Below are 19595 nucleotides of genomic sequence, written 5' to 3'. Positions count from 1 at the left end.
CTCTTGGTCCAACATGGCTGCTCAAGTTCCAACATCATATCCGCATTCCAGACATCAACACAAAAAGGGCAAAAGTGCCCAGGGTACGTACCAGCCATTGAGATGACCCCAAAGCTTCTGTGTAGGAAAAGGCTAAGAGATGGTAGCTTAATTACATGGCTACATGTAGCTGCAGGAAGGGTAGGGGAATGTAATATTGGTTCTCTACGACTTATGTTTTTTTGCAGGGAAAGAGTTTCCCATGGTTCTCTTCCATTCTTCCACATCCTCTGAGTGTCTTTTGTTCCAGGTGATCGTTTCCAGGACATAACAAACAAAGCTACGGGGTATACAGGGGTGAGCATGCTGCCTGATATGAAATAAGCCTCTGTCCATCATAAATGTTTTGGGTTCCCCTTATCAGGGTTCCCTAGCTGAATTGCAATCCTTCGGCAAAGCCCTGGAGGACCTGGGGACCCGGAGCTCTGACACCATTGCAACTGCTTCTGCCACTGCAGTGAGCAGTAAACAGTTCTCATCTCTCACCCAGCAGGCTTGACTTTTACCAGGAGACCTGATATGGGTGGACTCATTTGTTAGCTTGTATGTAGGGTGCAGTGTCAGACCCTTCACAGCCCCCCACCCCCGTCCCGAGTACAGTATTCAGCAAAGAGCCGGACTGTCTGCATGGGGGAGTTAGTAGACTTCTGTTATTGGTCTCTTCCTGGCTTCCAAGCCACCTACACAGGTGTTTGCAGGCACTTGGGCCCCTCCCATATCAAACAGAGGACAGACAGGGCCTCGGGGGGGAGACTTCAGCCACTTCAGAATTCTACCGGGTCTGTCTAAAGATGGCATCATGGGCCTGCTCAATTCCTCAACTCTCAGATTTCCGGTGAAAATCCCATGTCTTTCCCTGTTCTACATCCGGGTTAGAGAAGGGTACTGACTTCCGCTCTGGCTTCTGCTCCTGAACTGACCCAATGCCTTCTCTTGATTCCCTAGGACCAAACTGTGCCTCCTTGACCGTCTCTAACCCCACGACTCTTGGAGGCCTCCTCCCTCGATGTGGTCCCACCCCACCAGGCTCTCAGGAACTACAAGCCAGCAGTTGCCAGGTTGCTTCTCCCTCACTACTCTGGGACCAGCCCCCTTTAGAAGTGAAGGGGGGTGGTAGGGGGAAGTGGGGGGTTGGGGGGAAAATGCAGCCAACCTAGTTGCTCCACAGTTCATTGCCATACCCACCCAAGACGATTTTCTGGGGAAGGACACCGCCACCCATTCCCATCCTGCTTCTTCTTTGGGTTCTTCCTTCTCCAGGCAAGGAGAACTTTGAAATCACTAAACTCCTTTCGGTCCCACCAACACCCTGCCAAGCCATTCTCTAAGCACTACCCTCTACATTCCTTGAAGTCTGTCCCCCGTACCCAGTCCTACTACTCTGGCCCAGGTCTCCCTGTTTCTCACTTAGGTTTTGTTGCTGTTGTTGTTTTTTGTTTTTTCGAGACAGGGTTTCTGTGTGGTTTTGGAGACTGTCCTGGAACTGGCTCTTGTAGACCGGCTGGTCTCGAACTCACAGAGATCCTCCTGCCTCTGCCTCCTGAGTGCTGGGATTAAAGGCGTGCGCCATCACCATGCCCAACATCAGTCCCCAATCTCTAGTCCACAACCCACGGGGCTTTCCAAAGGGCCAAGCTAGGAATTCCATGGCTCATGGCCCTCAGTGACCTCTGGCTGCAGATCTTCCCACAGCCCGGCTTCCCCCTTGTTGCTCTCCAAGGCCCTTGTTGTAAACTGCCGTGAGACCCTTACTAGGTCCCCCTCAAAAGCACCTATGTTATTACATCTTGTACCTGCTATTGATGCTGCCTTGATGGCCTTTCTGGCCTATGGTCTCCAACATCCATCCTTCAAGTCCTAACTCCCGCATGACTTCATCTGAGAAGCTGTCCCGGCCCAGCATCAGGCCCTGTCTATGAGCTGCCTGCCACACACATGCATACACTACATACACACGTTCACGCCAAGGGGCCCATCCCACAAGACATACAATTATTCACTCTCATCACCTGTCACTCTCTCTATGACACGCTCCTGACTGAACTGTCTTTCACTCCTCTGTAGTTTCAAGACTAACTCTCCCGGGAGCTTCAACCACCCAGAAACTGTCCCCCTGAGGGCCTGGGGTCAGAAGACGATCAAAAAAAGGAGGAAGAAAGCTGAGAAGGGGTGGTGGGTAGGGGCTTGCCCCTTGTGAAGACCAAGGAAGGAAGGGGAGTCAGATGAATCAGGTCCAGCGAAAATGCTGTAAGTGGGAACAGCGTCTCCATTCTCTTCCAGGTGTATATATTTGGAGGATGGGGACACGGAGGCTTTGGGAATCTGGATTTCTCCCAGGTGCTCTCAGAGCCAGCATCCCTTAATAGCACCAGTAGGAAATCCTGGGCTCAAGGTGTTTCCTAGGCCTCAGGACAGAGCTCAGTCTGTGCCAAGGACTCTGCTTCCTGCCTCATCCCCGGGGAAAATGCCCCACACAAGGAGAGTGGATTACACTGTAGTGGAAGGCTTAACTCCCTAAAGCAAGATAGTGTCTCTGAAGGGATGCACGCGCGCGCGCGCGCGCGCACACACACACACACACACACACACACACACACACAGACACACACACACACACACACGGGGGGGGGGGGGGATGGGCAAACGTGAAATCCCAAATAAAATCTGCAGTTTGTCTAGGAGTGTGGTGGCTATGTCAAGTTTCTCCATTTTGACAAATATCCCATGGCTGGGTGGAGAAGTTAACTTTGAGGAAACTGGCTTAAAAGCTTGCATAAATTCCCTGTACTACCTTTGCTACAAAAACCCAAGTTTTGTTCATTAAAACGAGAGGTTTGGATATAGTTTTGTTGGCCGAGTGCTTGTTTAGCACGTACAGAGGCCTGTGTTTGGTTTTAGCACCACATAGGCCAGTGTGTCGATGCAGGCCTGTAATGCCAGCACACAGACCGGAGCTGCTGGAGGCGAGGACGAAGGTTAAGGTCATCCTCACCGGCACAGCCAGTTAGAGACCAAGCCTAAGCTATGTGAAAGTGTATCAGAGTAAGAACAATAATTAATCAAACATCCTTAAAAAGAAAAAAAGACTCCAGGCGCAGGAGAGGGTTAAAGCTCTGGCTGCTCTTGTAGAGGAGGAGGCTTGATCCCCAGCTCCCACAGGAATGTTCACAACTGTCCATCAACTCCAGTCCCGGGGGATCTGACACCCTCTTCAGTCTGTCTCCACATGTACTTCATGTCTGTGGTGACCCTCGTACACATAAAAATAAAAAAATTACAGAGTCATGACAAGCCAGTGGGTGGTGGCTCACATCTTTAATCCCAACACTCAAGAGGCAGGAGTAGGCCAATCTTCTAATTCAAGGCCAGCCCCATCTCTAGAGTGAGTTCCAGGACAGCCAGGGTTTCACAGAGAAACCCTGGCTCAAAAACCCAAAATAAATAAGTGAGTAAATAATAAAAGGTCAAGAGCAAGAAGGAGATTATAGACCTAAGTCTTTTTTTTTTAAAGATTTATTTATTTATTACATATACAGTGTTCTGCCAGAAGAGGGCACCAGATTGAATTGTAGATGGTTGTGAGCCACCATGTGGTTGCTGGGAATAGAACTCAGGACCCCTGGAAGAGCAGTCGGTGCTCTTAACCTCTGAGCCATCTCTCCAGCCCAAGTCTTTTCTTTTTTAAATGTTTTTTTAATTGTATGTGCCACATGTTTGCCTGTATGTATGCATGTATGTATGCATGCCGAGCCTATGGACACCAGAAGAGGGCATCAGCTCCCCTAGGCCTGGAGTTACCAAAGGTCGTGAACCACCATGTGGGTGCTGAGAACCAAACCCAGGTCCTCTGTAAGAGCAGCCAGCACTCTTAACCTCAGAACCATCTCTCCAGCCTCATGGATCGAATTCCAAGGAATCTGAAGATCACTTTGCAACCATTCGCCCTTTCAATTCTCTTCGTTGAACCCCCACTAGGTACCAAGCATTGGGTTTGGAGCCTTGGATACGGACGGCAGTGACCCAGCCAAATGGTCTCCAAGTTAGCCTCTTCTCTAACCCCTCTCCACCGCACAGACTCCACACCCGGCTCCTGGAGCTGAGGAAGCAGGAGGCCTGAGGCTTGCACAGAGTGTGCGTCTGAGCTCCTGGGGTCTGTGTGCCAGAAAGAGTTCACTTATAAAGAAAGCCAAGCAACGAGAAACCAGTGTTCTTCCAGAGATAGGCTGAAGTTCTGTACTCAAAGGACAAGGGGGGGAGGGGAGGGAGGGGGAGGGGGAGGGGGGAGGAGTGGGGGTGGGGGGGGTTATAGTCTTGTGACAGCAGCAAACCTTTAGATACCAAGGACTCAGCTGGTAGCCCCCTTCTGGCATCACTACAGACCTTCCTCTGTTGGCTGTCAAAGGACTGGAGTCGAAAGCTGAGACAAATCAACACTGTGGGCTCACCCAGCATCCCAGTATGGTCGGGTTTTGGCCTGATAGTCAATTTACAACAACTCCATGGTCAAGGTCAGGGTTAGACTCACACACCAACTGGTCTGGGCGGTCATCCGGCCAAAGTCACAGGAAGGAGAAGGCCTCCTAGCCATTAGTCCCCCCAAACACACAGAGACTCTGTGTGCCAGCTCTCAGGCAGGCTTTGGCTGGGGAGGGCTTGGTGACAGCGCTCTTGCTCTCTTGGGACTGCACTGCCATCAAGACACCCAAAACCAAGCATCCTGAGAGAGCCCAGCACAAGGCTCGCCTGGCCTCTCAGCCTAGCGCCTTGGGAGGGAAAGTTGCTCAACCGTGAGGAATGCGGGAGTCAAAGCTGAGACCAGAGGAAGCTAGGAAGATGACGAACTGGGCCTGGGACAGGGGCAGAGGGCTGCAGGCCTCCTCAGTTAATGGCAGCTCCCGGGGGAAGGGGAGGGGGTGGGGAAGGTACAAGCAGCAGAAAATGTGCTCACAGCTTGCTGCTGACACTGGACCAGGACCCAGGACTCCTGCCTTAGGCCCCGGGACCCAGGCAGGAACCTCCCTCCCACTGAGAACTCCAAGGCAACAGAGAATGCTGTGGCTTCGTGTTAACCATTTACCTCTGGCACCTGGAGTGTTTTGAGCATAGTAGGTTCACAATAAACCTTTTCGAGTGACCTAACGGTTCTGGGCCTCGGTTTCTTCCTGTGTGTATGGGAAGGGATTTGATCTCCGGGCTCCTAGCAACTGTGAAATTATGGGATGCTGCGATTAAATTCATGTGTAAGGCTGTGGTGTTGCTTTTAGTTTTTTCAGGGACATTTTTAGTGCTACCCTTTATGATGTGCCAGGAGTGAATTTGACACCAGATGGCTTTTTTTTTTAAATAAGAAAGAAGACAAAGGGAGGGAGAAGAGTATTTTCCAACTGGCAGCGCTGACAGCATTTTGGAAGAAAATCCAGAGAGGCGAAGAGGAGCTGTTTTAGCCTGGTCCTTCTTTTCCTGCATGCCGCTTCCTTGGACTTCACCAGACAGGGGATGGCTCATGCTGGAGCTTTTTACAGATGAGGCCCAGGGAACTCCACCCCAGCCATGTCCTGTCAGAGGCTGGCCTCTGAGCTCCAGGTCACAGATTCCAGCTACAGGCAGGGTTCCAGCTAAAGGCTGACTCTGCTATTGTTGCAGTAAGAGACACCTGGCAAATTAAAGGCTAGAGCTCTCTGTCTGGGGAGCATTCAAGAAAAACAGGCAAAGTGGCAGGATCTCCTCTGGAATCCTCCCTCCCGGGGTGGGGAGCAGGGGTTTGGTCCTTGCTCACAATGGCCCCCAACTCAGTCACTAATATGCACAGAGAAGGAAATCCCTGCAATAGGCAATGTGGCCGTGTGCATGGTCGAGAGACAGAGGATGCAAGCAGTCGGTCCTGCCCTGGTCCCATCAGATCTTGACTCTACCAGTTACTAGGAGGGCAAGAGATTTTGTTTTAACCTCTATGTGCCTGTCTTAGTCGGGGTTTCTACAGCTATGATGAAACGCGCTATGATGAAACGCCTCGACCCAAAGCAGACTGGGGAGGGAAGGGTTCGTTTTGCTTATGATTCCCCACTCCTTCACCACTGAAGGAAGTCAGGGCAGGAACTTGGAAGCAGGAGCTGGCGCAGAGGCCACGGATGGGTGGTGCTCACTGGCTTGTTCATGGCTTCAGAGGGTTAGTCCACAGCTATCACTGCAGAGAGCATGGCGACAGGCAGGCAGACACAGTGCCGGAGCAGCAGCTGAGAGCCTACATCCTGGCAGCAGGCAGCAAGCAGGGAGAGTGTGTCCTGGGCCTGGTGTGGGCTTTGCAAACCTCAAAGCCTACCCCTAGCAAAGCACATCCTTCTAACAAGGCCACATTTTCCCAAACATACAATCCAAGAATTGGGAACCTAACACTCAAATATATGAACCTACAGGGTTGTACCAATGCAGTAGACAGTAGAGACATACACCATACGTAGCGTGTGACAGCCACCCATGGTCTACAACTCTGCATGGGGTTTGTATACTTTCGGACACACATAGCTAGGGATCCTCCTGCCTCCACCTCTTAAATGCTGGGGTTACCTGTGGATACTGCCGCACATGGGTGACAAAATGTTTTCTGTTCCTGATGCAGTGTCATAGGGTCTTCACTAGAAGGTTCATTTGTGTGTGTGTGTGTGTGTGTGTGTGTGTGTGTGTGTGTGTGTGTGTGTGGAAGTCAGAGGACAACTTGCAGGGGTCAGTCCTCTCTTTCTACCACATGGGTCATGAGGATGAAACTCAGGCCACTTGGCGGAAGTCACCGTTACCCACTGAGCCATCTCTTCAAAACTCTTTGAAGGCAGCTCTTGGCTTTCTGCCATGGTGCCTGCGCCACACAAACACCAGCAGGAATAGCTCAAGGAGATACATTTCAGAAGAGCTGTATGGCCAGGAGGATGTGAAGGACAGAAGGCAGCTGGGTGTTTGGGTCCCAGAGACATAGGTCATCCAATAATCCCAAGTATATTCCCTTCGACACATCTTCCATTCAAACTTTTCTAGTTTCTAGAAGGTATTGACACCTAGTTCCCTAGCTTGACCTATCTCGGGAAAGTGATGTTTATGCGAGGCCTGCAGAAGGTATTGACACCTAGTTCCCTACCTTGACCTATCTCAGGAAAGTGATGTTTATGTGAGGCCTGCAGGCCAGAGTCTCCAGTTGCCATCACTCTTGACCTGCACGAGTCTGAGTTCTAATTGGTCTTAATAATAAAACCCTGGAGTCAGATATTAGAGGGTGAAAGCTGAAAGACCAGAGAAGCAGAGCAGCCAGCCACTAGAGCTCTTACCTCTATGAAATCATCAGACTGATCATCAGCTCCTGTCCCCTCCTGGCTATATACCTCTCTCTGCCCTGGTATTTAAAGACCATTCTCTTCTGGGTGGGGTGAGGCTCAAACATGGGCACTTCCTGAGGATCTGTCTAAAGAGTAGTTGGGGTATCAGGAAATCCAGTCATATCTAGCATAATCAGGGGCCCTCCTGTGTCCCTGTTCCTAGTCAACATTCATACAGGAGGTAGATCGATCCGTCAGAGATGTGAAACCAGAGCAAAAGGAGTGGGACTGAAAACTGACAGCGTCCTGGACCAGGTCACCAGCCCCACTAGACACACACAAGCCTATCGCTCACATCGCAGCCCTAGGACTCCGAGCAAGGGTATGCATGTGTTCATGTGCGTGTGTGTTTCGGAATGAAACCCAGGGCCTTAAGCATGAGGAACAGAGCTCTACCATCCATCCTGAGCATGAGGGATAGAGTTCTACCATCCATCCTTGAGCATGTGGAGTAGTTCTTTACCATCTGTCCTGAGCATACCGGGTAGTGCTCTTCCATCCATCCCTGAGCATGTGGGATAGTGATCTACCATCCATCCATCCCTGAGCATGTGGGGTAGTGATCTACCATCCATCCATCCCTGAGCATGTGGGGTAGCACTCTACCATCTGTCCCTGAGCATGTATAATAGTGCTCTACCATCCATCCTTGAGCAGGCATGCGGCTTATAACCTGTAATCAGGGGAGGATACTAACAGTCTCCTGGGAAAAGCAAACTGCTCCAGAGAAAAATAGCTATTTACAGGGCTAATGGGGCCTCCCAAGGAGAATCCCCAAGCACTGGGCTACTGGACCATGAACCTGCCTGGGTAGCTTCCACCTGGCTCTAGGTCTCCTCTCAGAGACAATCAGCAGCAAAGAGAGAGCAGACTGCTGAGGAAAGTTGTCCATATGATAGAAATCAGGGAAACAGAAAGCAAAATCAAAGGAAATGGGGCAATGACCAAAGGGAAAAAAATAAAAGTGATAACTTCAGAGAGAGACAGAGACAGAGAGAAATAAATGCATCCAAAGAACATGAAACCATTTTTTAAAAAGAAAAGAAAGAAAAATATAACCAGAGAGTGTGAAAACACTCAATAAAATTAAAAAAAAAGTTTATACCAATATACTGAATCAATAGATTGGGACATTACATAGAACAAAGGAAACAGAAGAAAGACATGGTTAACAAAAGAGAAAAAGAAAATTAGAGGATCCAGGTAAAGAAAGCAGGATCCAGATAATATAAGTTACAGAAAGAATGGGCAGAGCGGGGTATGGGGAGGACCTACACCTACACTTCCAGCACGGAGGAGGTGGAGGCAGGAGGCGCTGGAGTTCAGTGTCATCTTTGGCTACATAGAGAGCTCATGAGGCCCTGTTTCTTTTTCTTATTTTTCTTTTTTTTCAGAGAGGGTCTATTACATAACCTGGCAGTCCTGAAAGTTTCAGAGATCCACCTGCCTCTGCCTCCAGAGTGCTGGGATTAAAGGTGTGTGCTGCCATGTCCAACCTGAGACCTTGTTTAGAAAAAGAAAAGAATGGAGGGCCAATAAGACAGCTCCGCGAGCTGCCAAGCCCAGAGACAATAAATAAATCAATGTAATTTAAAAGTAAAGGAATAGTAATGGAAGACATTGAAATAAAAAACAAGTTCTTAGGATCAAGGAGCATACGTTGTAGCACAGAGGGTTTTACATTTCGGTGTGGATCAGGAGGACTTATTTTATTTATTTATTTGGTTTTTGGTTTTTCAAGACAGGGTTTCTCTGTATTGTTTTGGAACCTGTCCTGGAACTCGCTCTGTAGATCAGGCTAGTCTCGAACTCACAGAGATTGGGCTGTCTCTGCCTCTGGAGTGCTGGGATTAAAGACGTGCGCCACCAATGCCCGGCTCAGGAGGACTTATTTACCTACAAATTTCAGAGGCCAACCTACTAGAGTTTCTTTTTCGTAGGTATGGGCTTTGGGCCAGAGTTTTGTTTTAAGAAGCTGCACTAGGGGAGGGGTGTAACGAGTATTCTTCCCGCTAGCTGCCTGGGTCCAGCCACTGTCTCACTAGATGCTATATTATTATGAAGCTGTTGGTCATTTGCTATGGTTTCTTAATGGCTAGCTTTGACTTAATTATTAATCCATAATTACTAATATGTATTTTTATAAGGTCTTATCTTACCGAGGATGCAGCCTCATGTATCCTTTCTTCCTGGGATCACATGGTGACTCTCCACTCTTGACTACATTTCCCAGAATCCTCCTCGACTCCTAGTCCCACCTATCCTGTTTCCTATTGGCCAACAGTGCTTTTATTTATCAACCAATACGACAACATATACACAGAAGGACTTCCCCCATCAGAAGAGTTTGGGGAAGGAAAATCACATGTGGATATCAGAGGATCTCCTTCTGCCATGAGGGTCCAGGGGATCAAGGCAGGTCATCCAGCTTTGCAGTACCTCTACCTCCTGAGCCATCTTGGTGGCCCTAGAATCTGCCTCTGGTTCCCGCAGGCCATCTTGATGCTGCAGGCCTGAAGAGCACAGTTTGAGCATGATTTTAAAAGGACAAGAGCCACCGAATGTCAAGACAGGTGAATGAAAAACTGGGCTGTGCCAATGGCCTTTCAATTTATTATAGATAAAAGACAAAAATTCCAGCTGGGTATGGTGGTATACACCTTTAGTCTCAGCACTCAGAAGGCATAGGTAGATGGATCTCCGTAAGTTTGAGGCTAGCCTGGTCTACAGAGCAAGTTCTAGGACAACCAGGGATACATAGTGAAATCCTGTCTCAAAAAAAAAATCTTAAAAGAAAGGGGGAATAAAAGGAGGGGAACAAGCCAAGCAGTGGGGTGCACCCCTTTAATCCCAGCATCCAGGCGGCAGAGGCAGGCAGATCTCTCTGAGTTCAAGGCCAGCCTGGTCTACAAGGCAAGTTCCAGGATAAGGAAACCTGTTTCAAAAAATCAAAATAAATAAGTAAAAGGAGGGAATTGATGAATTTAAAGTCTCAAAAATAAGGAAGTAGCAAGACCTTCTCATTAAGTTAGAAGCTGAAAAATAAAGGAACAATGTCTTCAAAATTCTGAAGGAAAGTAATTTTCAACTTAAAATTCCTTACCCAGCCAAAACTATCAATCAAGTACAAGAATGGGATTTTAAATATGCAAAAATAATATTCAAATATTTAAAACATGCAGAAGTCGAATTTTAAAAAATGCTACCTCTTAGGCAGTCTTTCTCAGGGAGCTACTGGAGGATTTGCTTCATTAAAACAAGAGAGTAAAACAAGTGAAAAGAAAACCCTCAGTCCAAGAAAGGGAAAGCGAGAGCTTGAGAGGCAGCCCAGTGCAGAGCCCTTGCCTAGCATGTGTGATGTGTCCCATTCACAAGAGGGAGAGAGAGCCTGGCAGTGCACGCCTTTGATCCCAGCACTTGGGAGGCAGAAGGATCTCTGTGAGTTCGAGGCCAGCCTGATCTACAAAGTAAGTTCCAGAATAGCCAGGACAGTTTCACAGAGAAACCCTGTGTCAAAAAACCAAACCAAACAGACAAACAAACCAGAACTGACCAGTCCCGACCATGGGAAATCTGTAAGGGCAGGTGTGCCACCGGCCTACTAAGCATATCCAGAATAAAATTGCCAGGATAGAGTATCCCAGGACACATATCTGTGAGAGGAGGAAAACATGATAAAATTCTGACAGCTTTGGCCATATGCGAAATTGTACTGAGGGTGTTTTTTGCAGAGCTGTTGAAGGGTGTGGGAAGAGAGAGCCAGATAGTCAGAGAAACCAAGCAAAGACAAAATGAGACAACTAACTAAAAAAATTAAACAGTTGTAATGGAAAGGAGATGTAAACACTGTGGCAGACAACAAAAAGTCACATTAGAAAAGGAAATGTAACCAGCACGCTTGCATCGAGAACCAACAATATTTAAAAAGTTGGTAAAGCGATTATGGTGAAGTCATAACAGAATGGACACAGAGAAAGAAGGCAGCAAAGATCCAAAGCCCCCTCTACCAAAACAAGAAGGGAACAAATTAGAGATGAATCCAGAATTCCAGAACGGCAGTGCATACATTATTCAGAAACGGAAAAGGAGACTGCAGAAGAAACAGCTAAGAAATGGAAGGGGTGGTCCCCCCGGGACTAGGATTGGGCTTAGGAGAAAAGCCAAGGGGATTTCTGATCCTGTCGGAAGCCTTTTGGCACGGTTTGATTTTTAAGCTGTGAGCACGCTATTTGATAAGATAAATATTAATTTTGCAGAGTAGCTACAGAGCTGAAGTCACAGCCTCCCTGCCTGCAGAACTCGGTGGAGTTGGGAAGGCGGGGGTGTCTTGGTCATCCTCCAGGGTGGGCATGGTTCCCCAACTTACCCCCTCTGTCTCCACTGCTATTCCTCCACCTCCTGCTTAAGAGGCAGCCATCATCTGGAGACTGAACTATTTAAGCTCCCATGCCCCCGGGCTTCTTAAGAACTATGTATCTCTCTTCCTTCCCCCAACCGCTCTCTCTACCATGCCTCAGGGAACATTTCCCTTTCCAACCATCGCTGGCCTTTCCCCCAGTCTCCTCTTCCTTTCCAGCCTCCAGGTGTACCCTTCTGCACACAGGATAGTAACTGGCCTCAATTTACATCTACCACAGGACTCTCAGTGTGGAGAGGGCAAGATCTCATAGTGGCCTGGTGCTCGGAGGAGTCCTGGATGAAAGCAATGTGTCATTTTTACTAAGGGTCCAATAAACATTCGAATGAGTGACTTAATGATTCGCGAAGAAATCACTCCCCTCTCATCACGAATGTGAGAGTCCTGGTCTCCCCTCCGCATTCCACTGTCTACCCTCCCTCCCTCCCACAAGGTCCGACTTCTGAGGCAAGTTGGCGATAGGCTATGGTCAACTCCCCAAGCCATTCCTGTCTAGCCTCAACCCTGAGAGGAAGCCAGGGCCCCTTCCGGTGACCAGGGTCAACTCCAGGGCAGGGTTTTTCTAAGTTTACCCTACATTCGAGTTAGTTGCTTGGGAGTCTCTGTCCGCCCATTTTGGAAGGAGACCGATAGATACTCTCAGATCCCTTGGTCCCCTGCCCCAAAAGACAGCTTTCAGGAAACCTCCAACCAGACCTAACTGAGGGAACCAACTTAAACTTTGCTGGACCAGGGTAGATCGTGGCCTTCGCCAAGCGGCTGGCTTTATACAGTTTTCTCGCTTCCCGGTCCATTTTGCAGACCAAGAGCCTAGACCCCAGTCCCTCCCTCCTGATTCCCACCAAGGTGCTGGAAAGTGAAAGGCACGCAGACCCCAAAGCCACGCCGCAGGCTCGAGGAGGGTAAAAGCCCAATTTGCCTCCCTTTACGCTCCTGAGGCCAAACCAAAGCTGACCCCCTGGGAGGTGGGGGAGGGGGTGGACCAGAATCTGCGCCTGCCTCACCGTGTGGCCTCAAGGCCGCCTGCCAGGTCAGGGGCGTCCCGCCTTCCCACCCCCATTGCACCACGTGACCTCAAAGAGCCGCCGGAGCTTTGGAATGCGGCGACAGAGCACTGTTCCCAGAGAGGCCTGCGAGCGGCTGGGAGGGGCGAGGAGGAGGGAGAGAGGCACGCCTGGTTGGAAAGGGGGGGGTGGGGAGCAAAAGGGGCCCCTTCTATTCTTTCCCTACTGGGCCAGCCGAGAGCAGCTAAGGAGAAGGAGGATTGGCCTGGTCCAGGGAACCTGTAAATACTGAACTCCGGGAAACTTGATCTGCGTCTGTGGCTTCCTTATTTAGGATCAGGCTAGGGCCCCGTTGCTGGAGGCCCAGCTCACGTGGGTCTCCCAGAACCTGGGAGGAGAAGATGAGCCCTTGCAGATCAGCGGAGGGGAGTTGAGTTCACGCCCCACCAATAGCCCAGCATTTTGCTCGCACTGTTTCCTCTGCCCCCATATTGAACGAAGTGTGTCAGGGTGGCATGTCTGCCCTACCCTGGCTTTTCCGCGGCCTGCCTGCGCTTTCTGAAAGCTTGGGCAAAGACAGTTGGCTTGACTCTAGACACCGGAATTCGATATAGGCTTGAATCTGGGGCCACTGGCACCTGCCTAGGTGGCCAGAAGAGTGTTGGAAAGCTCAGCTCCGGGCCTCTGGGTTTTTCCTTGTCCTGGGTGGGGAAGAAGCCTCCCTGCCATTCTGAGGGGAGCGTAGAAAACAAGAGAGCCTTGAGTTTAGGCTGCTGTGGGCCAGCACCTAAGTGACACAGGGACTTGGGAGGATTTGATGAGCTGGCATTTGAACCTCATCTAGGTGAGGTGGTACCTTGAAGAGAGGAGGGCCTCCAGACAGACAGAAATTCCCGTCCTAAAGTACGAAGGCACAGGGTGTCCCTGGTCCTGGGGTGCCTCCTCCCAGCGGCAGAGAATGTAAGAAGAAGGGGATGCTGTGGGGAAGCCACATGGGCTTGGGGGGTTAGGGGCTTGTGTGCCCAGGCAGGCCTTTGAGCTTCATCCTGGAAGCCTTGGGGGACATGCTGCACCACTCCATGTAAACAGCGTCAGATTTGCATGTGGGAGAGCGGGATGGATTTGGATTTGGGACTTGAGAGTGAAAACGGCTGATGAGACACCTGGGGCCAGCCTCCGGTGACAGAGCAGCAGAGTGGATGGAAAGGGAGGAGCAGTCAGTGTTCGTTGTCGGTGATGCGAGCCGGTGAGCCAGCCGGGAAAGGCCAAAGGTGGTGACTTCAGATCTTGGGTGTGAGCCCCACTCCCACCCCCAGGGCTGCTGAACAGGCGGATGCAGGGGTTTTCTTAGTGGTGTTTCAGGCCCCCACTTTTTACCTGTTTTCTTATTGAATCTTCACAACCCGCCGTGGAGGAGGCTGTGTGGGGATGGAAGTAAGTGTCAGGGCTGGGCAATGGGCCTCCTGCCCCACGCAGTGTGCGGCCTCCTGAATCAGAAGGCCCTGGGTCCTTTCCCAGTCAGCACCATAGGGAAGTTACGCTCCCTGGAGCAGCTCTCCACCACCACTACCCCCATGTCTGAGGATCCCAGCCTCAGTTACTGTCTCTTCTCCCTCCCTCCACCTCACTTTGGCACGAGCCTTGGGACAGGGGGACACAGGGCTGTACACATCTGGTGTTGAGAACCCACCAACAATACAAAACAGAATGGAGATTTGGGAACAATCAGATGACAACAGAGCGAAACAAAAATAACAAACTCCCAGATTGTGGACAATCTCTGTCTTTGTTTTTGTTTTTTGTTTTTTTTTTTTTGTTTTTGTTTTTTTGTTTTTCGAGACAGGGTTTCTCTGTAGCTTTGGAGGCTGTCCTGGAACTCACTTTGTAGACCAGGCTGGCCTCGAAGACAATCTCTGTCCTTAAAATAATAACAGTGACTGGTCCTGGTGATTCCTGGTGATGCACGCCTTTAACCCCAGCACTAGGAAGTAGAGGCAGGTGGATTTTTGTGCATTTGAAGTCAGCCAGGGCTACACAATGAGAACCTGTCTCAAAAACCAAAAACAAAACAGTAATCAAAATAAGCAACAAATAACAAAAAATGGGGCTAGGGTATAGATTAGTTGGTAAAGTGCTTGCCTGGCATGTGGCAAGTCCTGCGTGTGATCCCTAGCAACACTGGTTGTGTTGGCATGAATCTGGAATCCCAGAATTTGGGAGATGGAGGTAGAAGGATCAGGGTCATCCACGGCTGGAGAGATGGTAAAGGACCTACTGTGTGGGTGTGAGGACCTGAGTTCCTATCGCCAGTATTCGTGTAGATGTTAGACGAGGTGGTGTGTTGGCATGGAGAAGGGGAACAGAGGCAGGGTGATGTACCCCAGAGCTCACAGCTGGCCACCCTAGCCGAATCGATCTGCTCTGTGTTCAAGGTGACTGAGTGATTGATAAAAGACACCCTGGGATTGACCTTCTGGCCTCCACATGCACAAATACAATTTCTATATACTCACAGGAACACACACACACACACACACACACACACACATGTGCCTAAGAAGTTCAAGGTCATATTGAGCTACCCCTGTGAGTTTGAGGACAGCCTAGGATACATGAGATCCTGTTTCAAAAAAATTTTTAATAATTTATTCACTTTTATGTGCATTGATGTTTTGCTTGCATATATGTCTGTGTAAGGAGGCCAGATCTGCTGGAACTGGAGTAATGGGCAGCTGTGAGCTGCCACGTGATTGCTGGGAATTGAACTCAGGTCCTCTGGAGGAGCAACCAGTGCTCTTAACCAGTGAGCCATCTCTCCAGCCCCCCCCCCAATTTTTTTAATATAAACTTTCTGGTTTGGGCTGGGCTCGGAGGTTAAGAGCACTGGCTGCTCTTCCCAGAGGTCCTGAATTCAATACCCAGCAACCACATGGAGGCTCACAATCCAGGGTGTCTTCTTATGGTGTTTAGGCAGGTCTACACACAAAGCATAAGTATAAATAAATAAATAAATCTTTAAAATAAGTAAATAAAACATTTTAGTGACTTCAGAGGGTCATGGAAGGTCTCTCCTGGCTTTCCCACTTGCTTTTTATAGAAGGGCATCATAAGCAAGTACACCCAGAGGAAGCTCTTCCAGCCCATTCCGCCGCTTCTGCTTCCTTTGGTTCAGCTGGGCCTAGGATCTCAATCCACATAGGAGACAAGGTAGCAGCTCCACGCCATGCGAGCCCCCATGCGTGTCCCAGTACTGGGGAATCTGGAAAGAACAGCTGCTGTTTCCAGGTTACTTCTCAACAACACGCCAGTGACAGTCAGGGAAAGAGAATGGAACAGGGCCCCTCCTGGTAGGGTATTTGGGTCTAGAGAGTCCAGGGTTTGCTTGTCACTTGTGGGGGGGGGGCTGGAGGGGGCCCCACAGGCATGCCTGTGCACCACTTGCATGTAGTACCCTGGAAACCACAAGAGGCCACCAGAGCCCCTGGAACTGGAGTTACAGATGGTTATGAACCCCCATGTGTGCTAGGAATCAAACCCTGATCCTCTGCAAGAGCAAGTGCTCTTACCACTAAGCCATCTCTCCAGCTGCCTCCTCCACCCCACCACCTGTCACTCTGGAACTAAGTTAAAGTCACACCTTGGCCATCTGGTCCAGGATTTGTAGGCAAGAGATAATAAAGCTGTTAGACAAAAGTTAGAATGGCCACTTGCCTCCCACGTTAACTTAGAAAAGGGACCCTTTATCGAAACCCTGGAGGGCTTCTGGAGTGGAAATATATGGACAGAAGGGTGCCCAAACTTTGTCTATGTGGGTTTGGGGGTTCCAGTGAGGCTGCCACTAACTACCTTTCTAGATTCCATGGGCAGAAGAGTCCCGATGAGCCTCTCAGAGACCTTCCCTCATCCAACTTCCCCCTTCCTGGTGCATCCCCTCTCTGTCCCTAGCTTATTATTTTCCCTCACTAGTTATACATGAACCTTCCTTGACTTCAGAGCAAGGAATCCTTTGGGACCCCTCCTCTGCATCTTTCAGAAATGTCTAGAGCTTGATACATAGAAGACATGGATCATGGCATTCATTTGGAGAGCAACTTAAAAGAGAAAATAGAAGCCACAGATAGAGACATACTTACAATCCCACTAGTCAGGATTTAAAATCAAAATTCAGGCTGGGTGTTGGTGGTGCACACCTTTAGTCCCAGCAATGGGGAGGCAGAGGCAGGTGGATCTCTGTGAGTCCAAGGTCAGCCTGGTCTATGGAGTGAGTTCCAGGACAGGCTCCAAAGCAATACAGAGAAGCCCTGTCTTGAAAAAACAAAACAAAAAAACAAAAACAAAACTCAAAGAAATGGAAGATGACACACAATGGAAACTAGCAGACCGTATCCGCATACAAAAGATGAGTACTCTGATGAAGTATTTACTATTATTGTCTCACAATATAAAATGTATTCCCGGCTATGAGCACCCCTGGACAAAAGAACAGTGACTGACACATGATTTCAACACGTGTGGAGCAAACATACCTCTTGTTCTGTCAGGTTATTCATAAGACACAAGAAATCCAATAATGAACTGGAAAGTTCCCAGTCTCAAGCGGCCTTTTTAGTTGGCAGGCAGTTCCTAAATAAGGTGTGTAGAAAGACTTGAACTCATGAAATCCCTGCCTCAGTTTCCCCGGTGCTGGGACTACTGGTGTATGCCACCACACTCCACTGTTGCTGCTTCTTCATAAGATCTCAGGTGAATCAATTAACCTTTCCAGACCATGTTCCTTCTCCTGTAAGATTAACATATCTATTCTGCTAACCTTGAAATGAAACATCAGATGAGTCAGACAATATATATGGAAGTACTCTATATGAGGGGACAGACTGTATCTATGGATGAGGAAATGAACATGAGCGGTCTCCCTCAGTACCCAGTCCTGTCCCCACTATCACTGAACTACCGTGCAAGGGGACAGGGCCAAAATCTAACTAGGTCCCTTAGCAGCCCATTAAGATCTACCTGGCCGATCCTATTGTTTTAATGGTGGCAGGTGAAGGTGCCAGAACTCCCCCGACTTCCTTTCTGTTAATGAATTAGCATCTACCCAAACTCAGACATTTGGAATTACATAAGCATAACACAGAGCTTCTCAAACAGCCGCTTTCATTTGGGAAAAAACAGCATTTTCATTAAAATGATGTAAAAAAAAAAAGTACTTGTGTGTAGGAGCAGGCAAGCATGCACACTCCTAAGGAACACGGGTATGTACATATCACGACAATAGTACCATGTAGGCTTTGACCTACTTGGGCAAGATTAAGAGAGACAAATATCAGGCTGTGAGATCTAGAGTAGGGAGGCTACACCAGCTGTCCCTGTCCCCCCACGATAAGGTCTTGACCTTCCTTAGCAGGGTGAGCTCCACTGAAGTTCACAGTAAGTTCCTTTGAGTCACCCATTGCAATCTGACTGCTTTATCCGTCTCATCAGCCCGGACCTGGGCAGATCCCTGTCTCCTAAGGGATCTCACAGAGGACAGATGGCCAACAAGCACTTCAAATGGGGCAACAGGACGGCTCAGTCAGTAAGAACTCTTCCCGCGAAAGCCTCCATGACGTGAGTTTGAGCATCAGAGTCGACTGTAGAAATACAGAATAGGCCGGGTGTTGGTGGCACACGCCTTTAATCCCAGCACTCGGGAGGCAGAGGCAGGCGGATCTCTGTGAGTTCGAGGCCAGCCTGGTCTACAGAGTGAGTTCCAGGACAGCCTCCAAAATCCAAAACAATACAGAAAAACCCTGTCTCGAAAAACCAAAAAAAAAAAAAAAAAAAAAAAAAAAAAGAAAGAAATACAGAATAGACTGGAAAGCTGTGTCCTCAGACCTCCTCCAGGGCAGTGGGGCGCACACATAACACACAGTATCTTTTAAAAACCTGATATGGAGTTGAAACCGCTCCTTTGGAGCTGCTTCAGAGTGGAATCTCTTCCCGTGAAACCTTGCTCATTTTGGGAGTTCAAACCCAGGCCTGGGGTCTTAAAGGATGACAAAGAGTTGTCTGGGTCCACTAGGCACCTCTGTCATCCTCAGAATGAGGAGTGAACTATGGGAAGGTGGCGGAGATCTGGGCTAGGAGGATGGGATGCCTGATTGGGCACCTTGCACATAAGGTGTCATTTTAGTGTGGAGGTCATCGGGTCCCGAGGTCAATCCCGTAGTCCTTGTTCCATCATCCCCTACACACTCCTTTCCGGATTCATCAGCGGTAGTCTTACATAAGGCACTGGGTTCTAAGCAGGAAATACCGAAATAGACTCGAACCCAGGTTTGGCTTCTCCATCTGCCCAGATTCCACACGGTGGAACCATAGAGCCCTCTCCCAACATCGCAGGGAAACAGGGACACCGGGGCACCGAACAGGGACACTCTCTGGAGTGGCCTTTTAAGTAGTTGGGAAGGGGGTGTGGCCGAGGGGACGGGGAGGCGGCGGCCCAGCGAGCGGGGAGTGGCCCGGGGGCGTGGCCCAGGCGACTGGAATGTTGTTGGGTCCTTGCACCGCATAGTAAGGAGGGGCCACGCCCCCTTTCTGCGAGGGGACCAATCGGAGTACCGGAGCGGTTTCAAGTCTCCCCGCCAGTCTGCCCGCCCGCCACCCCACCCCCCTCGGGGATTCGCGTTTTCCGTAACAAAATAGCAAACCTCTGCGAGGTCCGCAGCCCCTGCCGCTCGCTGGTGGAGGGTCCTGGGGTCTAGGACGCTGGCCCCGAGCGGGACGCGCCGGCAG

At 49.6% G+C, this 19595-nt stretch overlaps 2 long non-coding RNA genes across 2 annotated transcripts; one reads left to right on the top strand and one right to left on the bottom strand.

The window, feature by feature from the left end:
- The first annotated feature begins 190 nt into the window (after positions 1-190).
- On the top strand, positions 191-2633 carry LOC121143094. The gene is made up of 3 exons (XR_005880204.1): positions 191-336; positions 985-1097; positions 2104-2633. It is a non-coding gene; the product is annotated as an uncharacterized LOC121143094 (long non-coding RNA).
- Positions 2634-15835: 13202 nt separating this feature from the next.
- On the bottom strand, positions 15836-19451 carry LOC121143262. Its single transcript, XR_005880455.1, has 2 exons — positions 18970-19451; positions 15836-18451 (listed from the first exon to the last, which is right to left on the bottom strand). It is a non-coding gene; the product is annotated as an uncharacterized LOC121143262 (long non-coding RNA).
- Between the last annotated feature and the right edge of the window lie 144 nt (positions 19452-19595).

Source organism: Mesocricetus auratus, unplaced genomic scaffold (genome assembly GCF_017639785.1).
Source record: "Mesocricetus auratus isolate SY011 unplaced genomic scaffold, BCM_Maur_2.0 Super-Scaffold_100011, whole genome shotgun sequence".
Taxonomy (NCBI): domain Eukaryota; kingdom Metazoa; phylum Chordata; class Mammalia; order Rodentia; family Cricetidae; genus Mesocricetus; species Mesocricetus auratus.
Note: the sequence above shows the minus strand (reverse complement) of the source record. Positions and strands in the feature narration are given on the sequence as shown.